Below are 6,448 nucleotides of genomic sequence, written 5' to 3'. Positions count from 1 at the left end.
GTACTGTGTGTGATATTTACTTCATGAAGAATGCCAGGCTAACAGGAATGCAGTTTGACTGGTTTAGGATTTGTGAAAGAAAGGAAAAAATCCCTGAAACCTGTTTGCTTTCTTATGAATCAAAACCTACCTGATCGAATGCTTCAACTTACCAAAACATTGTGAAAGAACCTGGGGCTGGGCAGGAATTGAGTAGCTGAGATAGAAGAAACAGATCCACAGTAGTGGATAGGACAAGGGACAATGGATACAAACTACAGCACAGGAGGTTCCACCTCAACATGAGGAAGAATTTCTTCACTCTAAGGTCACAGAGCACTGGAACAGGCTGCCCAGAAAGGTTGTGGAGTCTCCTCTGGAGCCTTTCCAGCCCTGTCTGGATGTGTTCCTGTGTGACCTGTGCTGGATTCTGTGGTGCTGCTCTGGCAGAGGGGTTGGACTTGTTGGAGGTCCTTTCCAACCCCTAACATCTTGTGATCCTGTAATTCCCTAACTATAAATACTTGTCAGTTCGGTGCATTTGCAGCTGAGATTCCTCCAGCCACTTCCCCACAAGACAAGAGTTAACATGCAACCTACAATCTAAAGTTCAAGGTTACAGAACATCTATTTGTGTTTACTTTAGGTAATAAAATGAGACAAATGCTGATGTGTTGTGACCCATTAATCTCTGTTGAGAGCAGGATGTAAACCATGGCAAGCTTCAGTCAAGAAAATGCACTTCAGCTCCTAATTTCCTTTCAGCTGTAGACAAACACATTCAAACACCTCTCTATGAAGAATTTGAATTTCATAATCAAAATCAATATTCTTTCAGTAAAACAGATCACAGTGACTGATTGATTGTTCTCTAAACATGAGCACAGCAGCACCCAGCATCTGGAGGTGCAGACTCACAGAATTGTTAGGGTTGGAAGGGACCTCAAGGATCATCTAGTTCCAACCCCTCTGCCATGGGCAGGGACACCTCACACATGGCCCAGTCCATGTGAAGGCTTCTGGAGGTTGCAGCAGCATTTCTAATCTAAAAGAAAAATCATCATAATGTCCTTTCATCTATAATCTTAACCATTCAAATAGCTCTTTACCATCCCACTAACAGTCATCAGATAAGGCCTAATTATGTGTATACATTCTAACACTGTGATAAATCCTTTTCATTGCAACTGAAGAAACTCAGAGTGCTTTCAAATCTGTAGGTTAATTCCTTTTGTAGCAGCCTTTTAAATCCCTTTCAAAACACTACAGAGCTTTTTTATAGAAGCATCTTTTAATATGTCTTCTTGCTTCTCCTTCCTGAATTCATTCATCACAAACTGAAGCCACCAGTGTCTTTTGCTTAATTATCCTTTGCCTCCTATTGGCCTTTTAGCTCTATAAAACAGTCTCCAAAAAGCAAACAAACTGCAACTGAGCGAAAAAAGTGACTCTGTGTCAGTGCTAATAGCTCACCAAAACAATAGATACATACTCCTGAGTAATGACAGGTAAGATTGGAGGCCAACATGGTATGATTAAAGATTAGTACATCAATCTGTGACTGATGACAAAGTGAGAAGAGCCCCAAGGTACCAGCAGTGTTAATGGCACAGCACTGTGCTGCATCCTGCATCAGCAGCACTTAAGCAGCACATGCTGCTGAATTCAGGTTCCCCTGCCACCAGCTGAACTGTTCCTCTTTTACATCATGCAGCAGGATGAGGACAGAGGATAAAAAACTTTGAAGTACTGTTGCTGTTGTCTACTGGTTTCCCTGGGCAGTTCTGTTTCAACCAACCAGTGCCATTTAGTCATCCTTCACCTACCAGAACGTCATGCTCCAGTTTGCACCTCCAAAAGTTCCCATGCCCTGCTGGGGGCAATCCATGAAACCCTTTTTCCCTTCTGCTGGCTCACCTATGCCAAGAGTATCACATTGACATCTCAAAACATTTTTCTGCTTGGAAACTTTGCCCTGCTCTGTCATGCCCCTCTTTATCCAGCCACCCAGCTTCCCATTCCATAGGAGCTCAGGATCCTCCTCTCTGCTGTGATGAGATTTCACATTTTTACACTTTCTGCACCCTCAAACATCTAAGAGGAATTTCTCAGTGTAAATGAAAGGAGAATTGGCCCTGTGACAGCACATCACACTACAGCACTAGGGAACTCAGTGCCACCAAGTCAAACAAATTAAATGTTGGCATTCTTAGGAGCTGTCACACTGCCTCCCACGATACCTCAACTATGCGGTGGTATTTGCACACTAATTCATAGTATGCACTGGTCCAACCATGACACTGAAGTTCTGTTACCACTGAGCAAACACACTATGCAAATGACACTAAAGGGTTTCCTTATCATTTACCTCATGCAAACCAGTTTTAGACCTGTTTAATTTCACTGGCTAAAGGGGAACGACTCCTGACTTTGCACCAGTATGAGATCAGTATCCTGTGTGAAATTTCCAGGAGCACATTAAATGAACTCACCCACAAACCAAAAAGTCTACATTTTATACCATTAACCTTGAGCTCTCTATTTTTGATATATAACTGTAAGATTAAGAGAGTCTGCATTCTTCCTTAAGAAAAAAACCCCAGCTTTTCAAATCTAAAAGAGGGCATCCTCCAGATCAAAAAGTGAGTGGAAGAAAGCAGCAGGTCCTTATACCATCAGAAAACCCTCAATCATAGAACCAATAAGGTTGGAAAAGACCTCACAGATCATCAAGTCCAACCTGTACCCAAGACCTCAGTTCCACTCCAGCTTGAGATCTGTTTATGCAGATCTACCTGTGTGTAAACTGAGCCACGTGGCTGTCATTTGCTGGGTTTAAAGTATCCACACCTTTGGCCATACTGGCAGATGACCCTTAAGCACACATCAAGATGAGATGCAGGATTAGCAGAGTTACATCTGCTGCCAGCACCAGAGGTGCTTCTGATAATGCACTCAGATAAGGTGCCAAGAACCCTGAATTCTCCTATTGACACTCCTTTCACCTGTTACTCCAGTATCCTTAACAATACACAGCTCTTCCAGAAGTGTCATGCCATACCTCACAAAAGGTAGCCTGAATCTTGCTGTGTAAGTCATTTTGGCATGATGTATTTCTACAGGTTGTTTGTTTTTCACCCCTCAACCCCATTAATTTATCTTTTCTAATGCCTAAAGCTTAAATGTGATGCTTAATAGTCAACCACAGATTTTCAAAGTCTTTTTCTAATGGTTGGCCACTTGGGGGAGGGGGAGAATTAGAGCATCAGGGGGAGAATTAGTGCACCAGATACTTTGATTTCTATATATGAATTAAAGATATGCACATAATACATCACTAAACTTGGCACTCAAATCATCGACAATTTTCATCATCTAAAAGTGACAGCAAGTGGTTTTACACTGCTGTGACCATATCAACTTTACATTAGGCTATCATAAGCATGAGAACACAAAGGGGAAAGAGTCTGGACTTTATGTAACAGAAGGTTGTGCTGCCGTTCAGCAAGACTTGGACAGGCTGGATTGCTGGGCAGGGAGAAACCTGATGAAGTTCAACAAGGGCAAGTGTAGAGTCTTGCACCTGGGATGGAACAACTCCGTACACCAGTATAGGTTGGGGATGGCCCTGCTGGAGAGCAGTGAAGGTGAAAGGGACCTGGGGGTCCTGATGGATGGCAGGTTGACCATGAGCCAGCAATGTGCTCTGGTGGCCAGGAAGGCCAATGCAATTCTGGGGTGGATTAGAAGGGGTGTGACCAGTAGGTCAAGAGAGGTTTCTCCTTCCCCTCTACTCTGTGCTGGTGAGGCCACATCTGGACTATTGTGTCCAGTTCTGGGCCCCTCAGTTCAAGAAAGGCAGTGAGCTGCTTGAGAGAGTCCAGCACAGAGCCACGAGGATGATGAAGGGAGTGGAACATCTTCCATATGAGGAGAGACTGAGAGAGCTGAGGGCTCTTTAGCTTGGAGAAGAGGAGACTGAGAGGTGACCTCATCAATGGTTATAAATATGTAAAGGGTGAGTGCTGAGAGGCTGGAGCCAGGCTCTGCTCAGTGGTGCCCAATGACAGCACAAGGGGCAATGGGTGGAAGCTGAGGCATAGGAAGTTTCATGTAAATATGAGGAAAAATTTTTTCCCTGTGAGGGTGACAGAGCACTGGGACAGGCTGCCCAGGGAGGTTGTGGAGTCTTCCTCTCTGGGGATATTCAGAACCCACCTGGATGCATTCCTGTGTAATCTGGTGTAGGTGATCCTGCTCTGGCAGGGGAGTTGGACTGGATGAGCTTTTGAGGTCCCTTCCAGCCCCTGAAATTCTGTGATTCTGTAACAGTTACTTAAGAGAAGTTTTTAGACCTTTTGGTTGTATAGCCAGACCTTCCTAGGTACAGTGAATCAGTGTAATTCTGCTTCCTGTTGAGTGGTGCACTTAAAGCAGCCAAGATGTAACATGCAAAGATGCAATTAGTTACATAAAAATGCTATTAAAAGCAGTCCAACACAAACGTGGTTTTGCCATGGAAACCTAAATATGCAATCCCATTACTAATCTCTTGAAGAACCCAGGTTTTTAAAGACCCAAACACTACAGGAATCAGTATATATGGCACTGCAGCACATCCTGCTCAAACACAGTAATATTAATTTAAACAGCTACTTGCAGTTAAATGATTAGGATTTAAGGGGGAAAGAAGAACAGCCCCAAATCTGTGGTGCATTATCTGTACCAAACAGTGACATTCAGACTTCGTGGTGAAAAGCTATTCAGTTTCAAGGAACTCTGTGCTGAAAGGAATATGCAGGTTAGAATGAATGGTATTTACAGGCAAGAAAAGAATGACTGCACACATTATATAATCATCACTAAAGTTCCTTGCTGTTGGAGCTTACAGAAAGTTATTCTGTGGCTGAATAACAAAACTGGGAATGTTACGACCAAGTGTCAGTTGCACTTCCTCTGTATAAGGTGAGGAGAATCACATGTCTTGTTCCAAATCATAAACTGATCAATCCAGTTTTCCACCCACTCAGATTTCTCCCTCCACAGCACAGTCTCCACAGATTTAGGGCCAGACTGTGAAATGAATTGAACATACGGTCTCCAGAATGCAACCTCAAGAGCAAACCACCTACACCTAATCAGGCACAAGGCTGAATCCACAGCACATTCAGATAAGGACCTGTAGACACGTGCCTCCAAAGCCTGGAGCCCTTTCCTGAAGATAAACAGATGGCACACAAAATTCACTTTAAAAAAAAATGGTCTAAAGGAGGAATATTATCTTACCTGATAACCAATGGGGTATAGTACTCAGAAAAGAGGAAGGCCAGGCTCAGTGTCTTCCTTAGCCTAATGGAGATTCAATCTTTTAACTTCCACTTCTTAAGAGTGCAAGAAGCATCGGGCCATGAAGGTTGTCAGGATGGGGAGAGAGCACAAGAAAGAATACAAATTATTGCTTCTTCCTCCTTTAGCAGCCATGATTTCAGAGCTAAGTGGCTAGTACTGCATTTTAGAAGTGTGCCAACCCTATTTATGTACTAGGTATGCTGGAAGCATGGATAAGTTGTGTTTAAAGGAGCCAACTGCTCCCCACCTAAGAGTTTGGATTGAGGTGAGGAAGACATGCATCTCAGGCTGAGGCATTGCCTGTCAGCGTGAATGCACAACTGAGAAACATCATGCATCTCAAAAAACCCCAACAAAGCAACACAAACACCCTAGCTGGTTCAATCTCTGGAGCAGCTGCAGACACTTGCATGAAACCTTCTTAAAATGTAATCTAACATCACAGATTGAGGTTAACCACCATGCCACACTGCCTGGGTTAACACTGGGTGAAAGAGTGCTACATCATGCCAGTGACAAGCCACTCCATCCTAAGCCATACAAGGAGAAATAATAATAATAAAAAAGCTGGCTGATGCCAGATCCCTCATTTGGGAGAAATATTTGTACTAAGAAGTGTGACAACATGGGGAGAAACTTCTTTACCGTTGAGGGTGATGGAGCACTGGAACAGCCTGCCCAGAGAGGTTGTGGAGACTTTTCTGGAGACTTTCCAAGTCAGCCTGGACGTGTTCCTGTGTGGCTTGCCCTAGGTGATCCTGCAGGGAGGTTGGACCTGCTGATCTGTGGAGGTTCCTTCCAACCCCTAGCATTCTGTGATTCTGTGAAAATGCATTTTAAGGGGCGTCATGAACACATATTTAGACCTTCACCTACCCAAAACTTTCACATCAAACGCTGTTTAAGTAGTTGTGCGTGATTGAGTCAGCATGAACGAATATATATATATATATATATATATATATATATATATGAACGAAAATATATATATATACATATTTATATAATGTTTTCAGTATCTTGAATGGGCAACCTAGTAGGTTCCGGGGTGGGGGGGTGGGAAGGTGCAACTTCGTCATTTTAAAGCATCGAATATCTGTAACCAGAAAGTAATTAACAA

This window comes from Dryobates pubescens, chromosome 14, assembly GCF_014839835.1.
Source record: "Dryobates pubescens isolate bDryPub1 chromosome 14, bDryPub1.pri, whole genome shotgun sequence".
In the NCBI taxonomy this organism is placed as follows: Eukaryota; Metazoa; Chordata; class Aves; order Piciformes; family Picidae; genus Dryobates; species Dryobates pubescens.
The sequence above is the reverse complement of the archived record's forward strand: the minus strand, read 5'-3'. Positions refer to the sequence as shown.